Source organism: Bos grunniens, chromosome X (genome assembly GCF_055505025.1).
Source record: "Bos grunniens cultivar Pamir isolate PY7600 chromosome X, Bosgru_T2T1.0, whole genome shotgun sequence".
Lineage (NCBI taxonomy): Eukaryota > Metazoa > Chordata > Mammalia > Artiodactyla > Bovidae > Bos > Bos grunniens.
The window spans coordinates 3,484,544-3,498,556 of NC_141194.1; the positions used below are offsets into that span (position 1 = coordinate 3,484,544).

Sequence of the window (14,013 nt, forward strand, 5' to 3'; positions counted from 1 at the left end):
TGAGCAACTGAGCACCTAAGCAAAGCTGGCAGAAACCCAAGAAACCCTCAGAGTAGGTTGGAGAAGACTCTTGAGCGTCTCTTGGACTGCAAGGAGATCCAACCAGTCCATCCTAAAGGAGATCAGTCCTGGGTGTTCATTGGAAAGACTGATGTTGAAGCTGAAACTCCAATACTTTGGCCACCTCATGTGAAGAGTTGCCTCATTGGAAAAGACCCTGATGCTGGGAAAGATTGAGGACAGGAGGAGAAGGGGGTGATAGAGGATGAGATGGTTGGATGGCATCACCGACTCGATGGACATGAGTTTGAGTGAACTCCAGGAGATGGTGATAGACAGGGAGGCCTGGTGTGCTGCGATTCATGGGGTTGCAAAGAGTTGGCCACGACTGAGTGACTGAATTGAACTGAACCAGCTTCTCAAAACCTAAAACAAAATCGTAAAGAATGAGATCTTTCACCAACTGAGGAATGAGGTTACCTTCCCATAGTTTGCCTGAGTACCTATGAGCCACGGGGTGTGTGAATCAGGAGGGGATTGGGAATGAATGGTCTGGTTCAAATAAAAGCAGCAAGAATGTTTTGTGGGTTTTTTTTGCTATTGTTTGAAATTGCAATCATCTGGACTCTCAACCTCCTTGCCTGAGTACATATAAGGATGTCAACTGCCAGGATGCACATTTAGGGAACGTCGCACAAATCGACTCCCCTTGAGAGTTCACAGGTGTGGCTTCGAGTTGAGCAAAAGGATGGGAGTGTGTAGACATTACCAGACGCTCCCTTATGTAATTGGCAATTATTAATTAGTCTTTCCTGCCGGAGAATGTTCTGGAACACCACCCCCCCCACCCCCGCCACCACATTTCAAATGCCTACTCATAAAATGAATCCCACTTTGCTCAGGGGGAAAAGCCTCTTTCAGCCGACTTTATGGATGAAACCGGTTGATAATGACGTTTGGGTACTGGATAATAACCATAAAGAGAAAGCCTCTCTCCCTCCATTCAGTTAAGAGGTGATTCCTTCCTAAAGGCTCTAGGAATTTTCTGGCAGAACCATCCTGGTTTTAACCCATCCACCTCTCTCCTACATTTCACTCTCACGGAATGACCTCCTCACTTATTTTTCTGGAGATAAGCCTGACGATTTTTGCAATGGATGGTAAATCACGAGTCTTTAGGAAATCAGAGCCCCTCGGTCCACAGTGAAACATGACCGTCTCTCCGCGCAGAATGTGACTGTTCAATAACCTCTGCGATAGGAGAGACCATTAACATTCCATACCCTGGCAAATCCTACTTCTTCTAAAAGCATCTCATGGAAAGGTTTGACGCTGGCGATTCTAATCTCCTTCCAAAAGGTCTGCAGGAAACAGCTTTCCATGTGTCTCAGAACCCCAGCAAAGGTACCCAGGGGTTTTTTGAAGCTGGTGTTTCCATAGCGTCTGACATGGAATCTTCATTTACTGCTACCACCAGGGACGGCTTTTTTCCCTCTTTTTCCACCTTTTATTTTGTACTGGAGTATAACCAATTAAAAGTGTTGTGATGGTTTCAGGTGGACAGCAAAGGGACTCAGCCATATATACACATGTATCCGTTCTGCCCCAAACTCCCCTCCCATCCAGGCTGCCACATGACATTGAGCAGACTTCCCTGTGCTGGACAGCAGGTCCTTGCTGGTTCTCCATGTTAAACACAGCAGTGTGTCCATGTCCATCCCAGACTCCCTGACTATCCCTTCCCCCATCCTTCCCCCATTTCATTTGTTCTTTTCAGTGCTTCTGAGTTCCCGTGGCAGGACCAGAATGAATGCAAGTGGTTTTATATTCCCTATGAAAGCAAACTGCTTTCCTAGTCTAACTGTCAAAATACAGTGTTTGATGGATTTCCCTCGTGGTCCAGTTGTTGCAACTTCGGCTTCCCTGGTGGCTCAGACAGTAAAGCATCTGTCTGCAATGTGGGAGACCGGGGTTCGATCCCTGGGTCGAGAAGATCCCCTGGAGAAGGAAATGGCAATCCACTCCAGTACTCTTGCCTGGAAAATCCCATGGACGGAGGAGCCTGATAGGCTACTGTCCATGGGGTTGCAAAGAGTTGGACACGACTGAGCGACTTCACTTTCACTTTCACCTTTCAAAGCAGGGGGGTGGGAAGTGCAGGTTCGATCCCTGGGCAGGGAGGTAAGATCCCACCAGTCTTGTGGCCAAAAAGCCAAAACACAATGCAGAAGCAACACTGTTTCACAAATCGAAGAAAGCCTTTAGAAATGTTTCACATCAAAAATTCTAGAAACAAAACAAAACAAATTGCTGCTGCTGCTGCTACTAAGTCGCTTCAATCGTGTCTGACTCCGTGCGACCCCATAGACGGCAGCCCACCAGGCTCCCCATCCCTGGGATTCTCCAGGCAAGAACACTGGAGTGGGTTGCCATTTCCTTCTCCAATGCATGAAAGTGAAAGTGATCGCAGTGCTTGATATAATCCAGACAGAGCATGGGCCGGGGTTTCCCGGCGTGGGATTGTACGAACAACATGAAAACAGCTTGTCAACTGGGAAACAATCACACACTTTACCAAAGATGGAAGGGTCTCAAGGGGTCAGTTTCCCAGATCAGCTCACAACTTCCCTAACGTGCTTCCGATGAATTCACAGAAGCCAGTCCCTTGACTGGCCAAACCCGGTGATTTTAGACAAATGGCTCCTTTTCACGGACACACACTCCTGGCTCCAAATCCTCTAAGCATCTCAGCTGATGAAACGTTGGTTTTTGAGATTTACTGTCTCTGAAGTGAAGCTTGTAAATAAGTAAGCCGCCCCCCCCCCCCCGCCCCCGCACCACCAACAACATTAACTGAACAAGGAGAGAGATGCACAAAAGAAGTCATTTGAATTTAGACAGATTAGGGACTAAATTGATACTGAGTTTCATTGAAAGCACTGGAAGGAATAAAACACACACACACACAAGATGTGCTAAGTGGCTGGGTGTTTATTTTAAAATGTGATTCATGGAAAAGATGCTTTAAAACCCTAAATCCCATCTCTCATTGCACATTGAATGAAATTAGTATTGTGTGCATTGTATTTGGTCAAAATATTGCTCTGGAACAGAAAGTTGAGGGTTGTACAGTGGCTAACCAGGATCTAAATGCTCCTCATTCAACTGAACTGCAAGTCTTTAAGAGATTGGTTCCAGAACACACATTAAGTGGGCGGTAAGAAGCCCAGTGGGGTCAGATGTATTAATAACTACACTTCAGTTGTTTGCAACATGACTTTAATGCCACAGATGATGTAATCCCTTGAGAAATAATTCACTACCTAAGCATGAAAGATTGAGGGCAGGCGGAGAAGGGGACGACAGAGGATGAGATGGTTGGATGGCATCATCAACTCAATGGACATGAGTTTGAGCAAGTTCTGGGAGATAGTGAAGGACAGGGAAGCCTGGCGTGCTACAGCCCATGGGGTCACAAAGAATCAGACACGACTGAGCGATTGAACAACCACAGGCACAGTAGGCATTTTTTTTTTATGATCATTAAACAGAAGATAACAACCAAGTGACCATAGAAGAAAAGCATTTACATTTTCAAGGTGCTTGCATTTGAGAGAAAATTTTGTATTTGTGCACACAATATTTAATTCAACGGAGTAAAAGCAAAAACCAAATGTGTTAATGAAAACATTTCAATTAGAAAAGTCACACAATTTGCTTTAGGTCACGTAAATTAGCTGGAACAGAAATCTATGTAACGAGAACCAGAGCTAAGGCAGAAATACGAAGCAGGACAATAAATGCCCGTTTTCGTTCTTTGATGCTTACAGAAAATCATTCCCTGGGTGTGTTTGTTACAAGGTGAAACTGAAGTTTTCTTCTTTTTTTAAAAAAATATTTATTTATTTATTTGGCCATGTGGGGTCTTAGTCGAGGCTTGGGGAACTCAGGTCCCTGACCAGGGGTTGTACCCAGCCACCTGCATTGGGACCATGGGGTCTTAGCCACAGGACCACCAGGGGAGTCCCTGAATTTTTATTATTGGATTCATTTATGATTTAACAAGAGTGCATAGGTTCTAAAGAATGGGATAAAACTGGGAAAACATTTAAATCCTGTGGGCAGGACAGGCAAAGCTATTTGGATTGTGTCTGATTCTGTTTTCATTTTGCTTAAAAATGGCCCAAGTCGTAACTAATGCTACTTTTATGATATTTCGTTGCCATCTCAGTATTGCACAGAGTCAGAGCAATTTCCTGTGTCAGGAGAATAAATCTAAGAGAATGATGACGGACACATGATTTCTACAGCACGTGTTTCAGAGTGTGGGGCTCATGACTGTATCAGTGGGATTCCTTGCACTATTTTTATAAAGCATATTCTATCCCTTACTGACAATTTGCACTGAGGTTGCACAGGTGTCTTAAAGTATTTTAGCTGAAAATATATGGATTCACAAAACTAACACTCATTAAATTCTGGAAACAAAGTAGAAAATGATAAACCCCTGTTTGTTATACAACGCTGATCAAAAGGTGAAGATCATTGATAAACATATTTCATGATGATGAGAATTTGGCAACAGCCAGTCTGGAACCAAATCCCCTTTGAGCCAACAAGATTTTTTTTTTCCTTAAATCAAAACCTCATCCTTGAATATTTTCCAGATTTGTTGATGAGAAGTCTGAGTGCCAAAAAACAGATGCTTTTGAAATGTGGTGCTGGAGAACACTCTTGAGAGGCCCTTGGGGAACAAGGCGGTCAAACCAATCAATCCTAAAGGAAATCAACTGTGAATATTCTTTGGAAGGACTGATGCTAAAGCTGAAGCTCTGATCCTTTGGCCACCTGATGGGAAGAACTGACTCACTGGAAAAGACCCTGAAGCTGGGAAAGATTGAAGGCGGGAGGAGAAGGGAACGACAGAGGATGAGATAGTTGGATGGCATCACCAACTGTACGGACATGACTTTGTGGAAACTCCAGGAGAGAGGGAAGGACAGGGAAGCCTGGTGTGCTACAGTCCATGGGGTTGCAAAGAGTCAGACACGATTTAGTGACTGAACAACAAATTCAACTCTTGAATAGCTCATACACTTCATCACTCCTCAAGGCTGCATCGCAGTGTCCAAGATAAGAGGTCTGATTCACTCACTCAACCTTGCAGCTTCCATCCATTTCTACACCATCAATATAATCATGGCACTCCGAAGGCATATAAAAGGGCAAAACACACGAAAATCAAAACCTGAAGCCCTCTGACTCAGCAGTTCTATTTCCATAAATGCGTTCTATAAAAATCTGGATTGGTACAGAAATAGCCATGCGAGGGTTTGCAATGTGCTAATGCTCAGAATTTTTTAAAAAATATATATTACTTTTTTGGGCCAAACCTCATGGCATGTGGGATCTTAGTTCTTTGACCAGGGATTGAACCTGAGCCCCCTGCCTCGGAAGCACAGAGTCTTAACCACGGACTGACCAAAAATATACCTATTGATTATAATCTTGAATGTAAGATGTTTGGATAGCATTAGCAAATTAATTGACATAAATTTGAGCATACTTGGGAGATAGCGGAGGACAGGGAAGCCAGGCAGGCTGTAGTTTAAGGGGTCGCAAACAGTTGAACACAAATTAGCAACTGAACAACAATAAAACATCAATGACAGCAATCTCAAAATCCATGAATAGAGTTGCTGCATGAATTCTGTTGGCTGAATCCACATAACAGGAGCTATATATGTATATAAAATTATACAGAGTATTTCTATGTGTAAACACAGAATCACGTCTAAGATGTCTTCAGAGAAAACGGAATACTTTGTCTTATAGATCCCATTTTTATGACCATAACAAAAAGGGTGTGCAAAAATATAAACTCTGCAAAGAAATCAAATAGTTCATAGTGTTTGTCTCTAGGAAGGGACTTCCCTGGTGGCTCTGATGGTTAAACATGTGCCTGCAATGCAGGAGACCCAAGTTCGACCCCTGGGTTGGGAAGATCCCCTGGAGGAGGAAATGGCAACTCACTCCAGTATTCTTGCCTGGAGAATCCCCATGGACAGAGGAGCCTGGTGGGCTACAGTCCATGGGGTCACAGAGAGTCAGACACGACTGAGTGACTAATGTTAAGAAGGTGGCTATAAGTGATTTTCACACTTAATTTTAAATAACTGCTTTTTCTTCCCATGTATAACTGCTTTTTTATCCATTGTACACGGACATACACACGTATACACATAACACAGCAAGCTTGTGTGAAAGTCAAATGTCTTAGTGGGATGTTCAGGGTCATCCACTGTGGTCCATCTCTACATCGCTGGCCATGCTTGACACATGCCCTTTAGCCAACAAATTGACCACATTCCACTTGACTGTCCCCTGGGATACACCTTGCATCTCCGTCTCTCTTTGTACACAGTATCTTCCATCTCTTCCTGAAGGTGAAACCAAAAGTCGCTCAGTCCTGTCCAACTCTTTGTGACCCCATGGTCTATACAGTCCATGGAATTCTCCAGGCCAGAATACTGGAGTGGGTAGCTGTTCCATTCTCCAGGGGATCTTCCCAACCCAGGGATCGAACCCAGGTCTCCTGCATTGCAGGTGGATTCTTTACCAGCTGAGCCACCAGGAAGCCCACTGGTGTGGGTAGCCTACCCCTCCTCCAGGGGACCTTCCTGACCCAGGAATCAACCCAGGGTCACCTGCATTGCAGGCAGATTCTTTACCAACTGAGCTCCCTGGGAAACCCATCTCTTCCTAAGACGCCCTTTATACAACCGCCAGCATCCTGTAAGGTCCCTTCCTCCTGTACATAGGGCCTCACTTCAAAACTTACTATCTGATCTTGGAGCACAGCGCCACCTGGAGACTGACTCCATAACCTCTGTGGTCCATCCCTTTAGGCAGGAATCAACCACAGACATTTCATCTCTTATCCACCACCAACGCGAGTGTCCCTTTTCAAGTTTCTCCTAATGGTCTTAGTTCCTTCAAGTCAGTTCACTGCATTAAGTGAGTTAGAGTGATAGAACCTAGCACTTTCTATGACGGGGATCTGCTCCCAGGTCAGGAGCATGTCAATATTTTGCAGTGGAGTCACGCAGTAGGGGGCTTTCCAGATGGCGCTAATGGTAAAGAATCCACCTGCAGATGCAGGAGATTTGGGTTCGACCCCTGTGTCGGGACGATGCCCTGGAGGAGGAAATGGCAACCCACTCCAGTATTCTTGCCTGGAGAATCCCATGGACAGAGGAGCCTGGCGGGCTGCAGTCCATGGGGTCACAAAGAGACTCAACTAACTGCACAAATGTGTGCACACACTCATGCACACACACACACACGCACACACACAGAGTCAGTCAGCTCTGGCTTTGAATCTGCAGGAAAGCCTCACATTTCTCAGCTGTGAAGTCGAGAAGAGTACATCTTAGTCCGATAGCACAGCTTGAGAAACTAACTGGATGATGTGCTTTTGAAAGCGTCATGCTTCTTGGAGAGCCCATATACATTTTGCACTTATATATTTTTCATGACACTACAAATTGTATTTAGGACATAAAGATGATTTATATAGAACTCTATGCTACAAATGGGATATCACAAATCCTGCCATTTATTTCTGTTTCACCCACAGAGAGCAAGTAAGGAGAAGTATCAGTTGATAAATGAAAGAATGCCACAGGGAAAGTGGATAACTGGTCTACCTAGGCTCTGTCTGTATTATACAGATGATCGTATTCACAGTAGCCGTGTATGCAAACAGCCTAAATGCCCATCTACAGATGAAGCTATAAAGAAGATGTGGTACATTATGGTAAAGCAAATAACTTACAATAAAAATTTTAAAAAGAAGATGTGGTATAGTGTGTGTTTCTGCAGCACATACACTAAAATTGGAACAATACAGAGAAGATTAGCATGGCCCTCAGCAAGCATGACACAAAAATTCATGGATCGTTTCATATTTTTCATGATATATGCATAATCATGTCTGATTTTCATTGTTGTTTTTTATGATATATGCATAATTATGTCTGATTTTCGTTGTTGTATGGCAGAAAACAACACAGCAATGTTAAGCAATTTTCTTCCAATTAATAAAAAAGAAAAAACAAAATACTATTTATTAAAAAAAAGATGATGCAGTGAGATACACACACACACACACACACACAAAGAGGAATATTATGCAGCCAGAAAAAAAGTAACGAAATCATGCCATCTATAGCAACATTAATGAGCCTAGAGATTTTCATACTAAGTGGAGTAAGTCAAACAGAGGAAGACCAAATATGCTATGATATCACATGTGAAATCCTAAATATGATACCAATGAACTTAACTATGAAACAGAACCTGAGTCCCAGAGAGAAAACAGTCTTGTGGCTGCTATGGGGGACAGGGTGGAGGGAGGTGTCGGGGGGGAGTTTGGGATTCCTAGATGCCAATTGTTATACACAGGATGGGTGAACAAGAGCCTGCCACAGACCGCAGAGTACAGTGAACTTTATATTCAATATCCTCTGAGACCCCATCATGGAAAAGAGTATGTGTGTATAACTGAATCACACTGCTATATAGCAGAAATTAAAGCAACACTGTAAATCAACTACACTTCAATGAAAAGAAAGATTATGCAGACGATAAAGCTTATATGTTCCGACTGCAAAATGTTGTTGGTGAATAACTTTGCATGAAGCTGATGCACATTTATCTGTTCAGTCTGTGTATTCAGTGCTTGTTTATTATTTATTTAGTGTTTATTGGGTACTCAGAGTCTAAAGAGAAACGCAAGGCAAAAATATAGCTGCAATCATGCTGAGAAAATGATGGAGGTCCTTATCCAACCAAATTTCTGATATACACGCAATGACCCAACTAACGTGATAAAAGCTGAGGGAAAATGATATAAGAGTGGATTCTGACACATATTTTGAAAACTTACAGACAGCTTTATTTCATTTGTGAGCTACAATTCATTTTTAACACAAATATTTTAAAACGTATTAGGAAAGTCATTTTTTTGCCATCACATACTGTTTATGAAACATGCATGAAATATGTGTGTGTGTGTGTGTGTGTGTGTGTCTGACGGCATGCTCAGTTGCTGTGTGTGACTTTTTGTGTCTCCATGGACAGTAGCCCGCCAGGCTTCTCTGTCCATAGGATTTCAGAGGCAAGAAAACTGGAGTGGGCTGTCATCTCCTCCTTCAGGGGATCTTTCAGACCCAGAGGATCAAAGCCCCCATCTCCTGCACTGGCAGTCGGAAGCCCCCAGGGAAGCCCATAGCGATTTTGTATTTATATGGTATTCATGGCACTACAAACTGTATTTAAGAAATAAAGATAATTTACATAACTCAATGTTACAACTGTGAAACCCAATTTTCTGTGAAACCCAATTTTGATAGTTTCTCACAAAGTGCACAAATTCCAAATATGCTGACCTGCTTAGACACACTAAGTAAGGAAAGTCACTCAGTCGTGTCCGACTCTTTGTGACCCCATGGACTACACACTCCATGGAATTCTCCAGGCCAGAACACTGCAGTGGGTAGCCATTCCCTTCTCCAGGGGATCTTCCCAACCCAGGGATCGAACCCAGGTCTCCCGTATTGCAGTGGATTCTTTACTAGCTGAGCCACCAGGGAAGCTCACTATTAGATACACTATTTCATCCTCAACTGCAAGACAAGCATGGCTGGTTGCTGGGTTTCCTAGTATTTATGACTGGATACTATCTAGGGGCAGATAAGAATTAATCTGGTTTGTTATTTGTCCATAAAATGCTAACAACTAAATATAAAAAAAAAACCAGACATTCTTCTTCATCTCTATCAAAACCTAGTCATGCAGACTAACTCATGTAATCTTAATTGTGTCCAGAAATATCCCCAAGCTTTCCAATGTTGGTTTTCAATGGGAACCTTGGAACTTGGTTAAGAAGATAGTTTAAGGTTTCCTTTGCTGTGCAAAAGCTTATAAATTTGATGAGGTCCCATTTGTTTATTTTCATTTTTATTTCTATTGCCTTGGGAGAACGGATAAAGATGTGGTACATACATATAGCAGAATACTACTCAGCCATGAAAAAGAATGAAATAAGGCCACTTGCAGAAACATGGATCAATGCAGAGATGATCATACGAAGTGAAGTCAGTCAGAGAAAGACAAATATATGACATCACTTATACATGCAATCCCACAGACTATACAGTCCATGGAATTTTCCAGGCCAGAACACTGGAGTGGGTAGCCATTCCCTTCTCCAGGGGATCTTCCAGACTCAGGAATCGAACTTGGGGTCTCCTGCACTGCAGGTGGATTCTTTAACAACTGAGCTCTCAGAGAAGCCCCTGATACAATCTTAAAAATACTACAAATGAACTTATTTACAAAATAGAGATAGACTAACATAAAAAACAAACATCATTATCAAAGGGGATCCGAAGTGGTAGGAACAGCACGTATGGGATTAGCATACACACCCAGCTATATATAAACTACATAAACAAAGATCTTAGTGTACAGCAGAGGGAACTAGACTTAATATCTTGTAATAACCAAGGATGGATATCCATCCATCTATCTATCCATACATCCATCAAACTGAATCACATTGCTGTTCACCTGAAACTTGACACAATACCGTAGGGAAAAAAGACATAACGAAAGACCCTGGGAAGGTTTGAGAGGAAATACAACACAACATTAGCAACAAGTGATTGGAGTGACCTTGGAAAGGGCTATTGGGCTAGCCAGAAAGTTCGTTTGCGTTTTTCCATTAGATGCTATGGAAAAACCTGAGCAAACTTTTTGGACAACCCAATAAAACCCCAACAGAAAGTTCAGTTTCAGGTACAGAAAGGTAGCTGTTGAAGAAGTAGGGATATTTCTCAGGACTGAGTGTATATCCCCTCTGTGTAACACACACTCAAATTGTCCCTTTGGTTGAATAGCTTGACTATGCAGTCTTCCTGGTGAATTCTCAATTGTTAAATATCCTCCTTGGAAGAAAGGCTACGACAAACCTAGACCAGCATATTAAAAAGCAGAGACGTCACTTAGAAGATGTTTGTCCAAAGAGTCAAAGCTATGGTTTTCCCAGTAGCCATGTACAGATGTAAGAGTGGGACCATAAGGAAGGCGGAGCACCAGAGAATTGATGCTTTCAAACTGCGATGCTGGAGAGGACTATTGAGAGTCCTGTGCACAGCGAGGGAATCAAACCAGTCGTCCTAAACGAAATCAGTCCTGAATATTCATTGGGAAGACTGATGCTGAAGCTGAAGTTCCAATACTTTGGCCACCTGATGCAAAGAGCTGACTCACTAGGAAAGGTCCTGATGCTGGGAAAGATTGAAGGCAAAAGGAGAAGGGGATAACAGAGGATGAGATGGTTGGACAGCATCACTGATTCAAAGGAAATGAGTTTGAGCACCCTCCGGGAGATGGTGATGGACAGGGAGGCCTGGCGTGCTGCAGTCCATGGGGTCGCAAAGAGTCAGACACGACTGAGCGACTGAACTGACTCAACACGCCCTTGCTGACGAGGAGGTTTGAAAGTCCATTTCTCCAATGAAGAGTCTACTACAACACTCAACTTGTAAGACCCCTTCATACTATCTTGGTCTCACTGTGGATGTATTTTTATAACCTAATTTACATGGGTAAAGGAATTGTGCAATGAATTTACTTTAAGAAAGGAAACAGCATATGATGAAAAACAGAAGACCTTTCATCTAATTATTCAAGTTTTGTTTAAAAACCAACCAGTGTTACCCAGTCGAGTGAGGCCTTGGATCAGCCAACATGCTTCTAACCTCAGAGCAATTGGCTGAGGAACTGGAAATCATGGCTAATTTGCAACAGGATGACTATGGAATATGGCATAACGTTCAGTTTCCAAGAAAAGTTCCATTATGTTGATCCTATTCATTTTTCCCACATAGCTAACTTCTACACTCTTCCTCACTAAAATGCAAGGAATGAGATGAAAAAAAAATATTTAATTGACCTTCATAATTAATACAAACTTCAAATAACACCTGACCTTTTCACGCAAAACAACTTCTAATTAACAAATTCATTTTGTGTTCCTAAAACTGAGCTTTCCTTTAATTAACAATATTGATGGCTTCTAGAGTTAATGTCTGTGGCTAAACCACCATGTTATTTTAAAAGCATAAAGTGACACCAAACAGTTGATTAGTAATGAGTTATTTTTAAAAGAAAATAGCTGATTATCATCTTTGTTGTTGCTCAGTTGCTAGGTCATGTCTAAGCTGCTAAGTCGATTCAGTCGTGTCCGACTCTGTGTGACCCCATAGACGGCAGCCCACCAGGCTCCCCTGTCCCTGGGATTCTCCAGGCAAGAACACTGGAGTGGGTTGCCATTGCCTTCTCCAATGCATGAAAGTGAAAAGTCAAAGTGAAGTCGCTCAGTCGCGTCCAACTCTTAGCGACCCCATGGACTGCAGCCTACCAGGCTCCTTCATCCATGGGATTTTTCAGGCAAGAGTACTGGAGTGGGGTGCCATTGCCTTCTCCAAGGTAATGTGTAACTCTCTGCAACCCCATGGACTGCAGCACACCAGGCTTCCTTGTCCTGCACTATCTCCTGGAGCTTGCTCAAACTCATGTCCATTGAGTCAGTGATACCATCCAACCATCTCACCCTCTGTCATCCCCTTCTCCAGCCTGCAATCTTTCCCAACATCACTGTCTTTTCCGATGAGTTGGCTCTTTGCATAAGGTGGCCAAAATATTGGAGCTTGAGCATCAGCATCAATCCTTCCAATGAATATTCAGGGTTGATTTCCTTCAGGATTGACCTGTCTCATCTCCTTGCAGTTCAACACACTCTAAAGAGTCTTGTCCAGCACCACAGTTTGAAAGCATCAGTTCTTCAGTGTTTAACCTTCTCAGTGGTCCAGCTCTCATATCCATACATGACTACTGGAAAAACCAGTAGGTTTGACTATACACACCTTTGTTGGCAAAGTGATGTCTCTGCTTTTTAATACACTGTCTAGATTCTCATGCAGAATTTTTTCATTACCCTCCTTGTCCAAATCATATATCTGGTAAATTGCATATGTACAGCAGCTGTGTATATGTGAATGCCAAACTCTTAATGTATAAGCAGGGATTTATAAAGAAAATTCATAAAGTGGGCATCTTGTTATAATTACAGAGTGGAATAAATTAATTTTAAATATAGATTTATGTCAGCTTGCGGAAAAGTCAACTGAATGGAATAGAAATGTCATTTCTACCACCTTATGCCCAACTATTGAAGGGTGACAAGTCTCTTCTGATCTCAAAGACTGATTCTTTGCAAGGTACATGACGGGTGTGGAAGAAACTCACTAGAAGCTCTTCATTTTTTATGAAAAACCACATAATATTCATACAGTGTTGGTGGGAATGTAAACTGGTGCAGACACTTTGGAAAACAGTATGGTGGTTCCTCAAAATAACTAAAAATTTAGAGTTACCATATGATCCAGCAATTTCAATCCTGGGCATATATCCAAAGAAAACTCTAATTCAAAAAGATATGCGTACCCCCAGGGTTCAGTGCAGCACATTTTACAATAGCTAGGACATAGAAGAACCTAAATGTTCATCAACAGATGGATGGATAAAGGAGGTGTTTTACACACACACACACACACACACAGGAATATTACTCAGCCATAAAAAAGAATGAAATAATGCCATTTGCAGCAACATGGATGGCCTTAGAGGGTATTGTACTAAGTGTAAAAACATCAGACAGAGAAAGGTAAATACTGCACGATATTATTTATACACAGAATCTACAAAGTACAACTAGTACGAGGAACAAAACAGAAGCAAAGGAAGAAGTGAAATGTATGAAGGCGTAACTCAGAGGGATTCATGCATAAACAAGCTACAGCTTCAAACATCGCCAGGGCTGAACACCAAAATCACGGCCTTCCACGCAAAACGTCAAGTGAAGATGAACATAGGATTGAATGT

The 14,013-nt window shown here is 42.4% G+C and overlaps 1 protein-coding gene and 1 non-coding gene across 3 annotated transcripts in view; one reads left to right on the forward strand and one right to left on the reverse strand.

The window, feature by feature from the left end:
• Positions 1–14,013, reverse strand: part of NLGN4X (neuroligin 4 X-linked) — a 390,250-nt gene that overhangs the window by 27,588 nt on the left and 348,649 nt on the right. The window lies entirely within an intron of this gene.
• On the forward strand, positions 7,873–7,974 carry LOC147339710 (U6 spliceosomal RNA). The gene has a single exon (XR_015160045.1). It is a non-coding gene; the product is annotated as a U6 spliceosomal RNA (small nuclear RNA).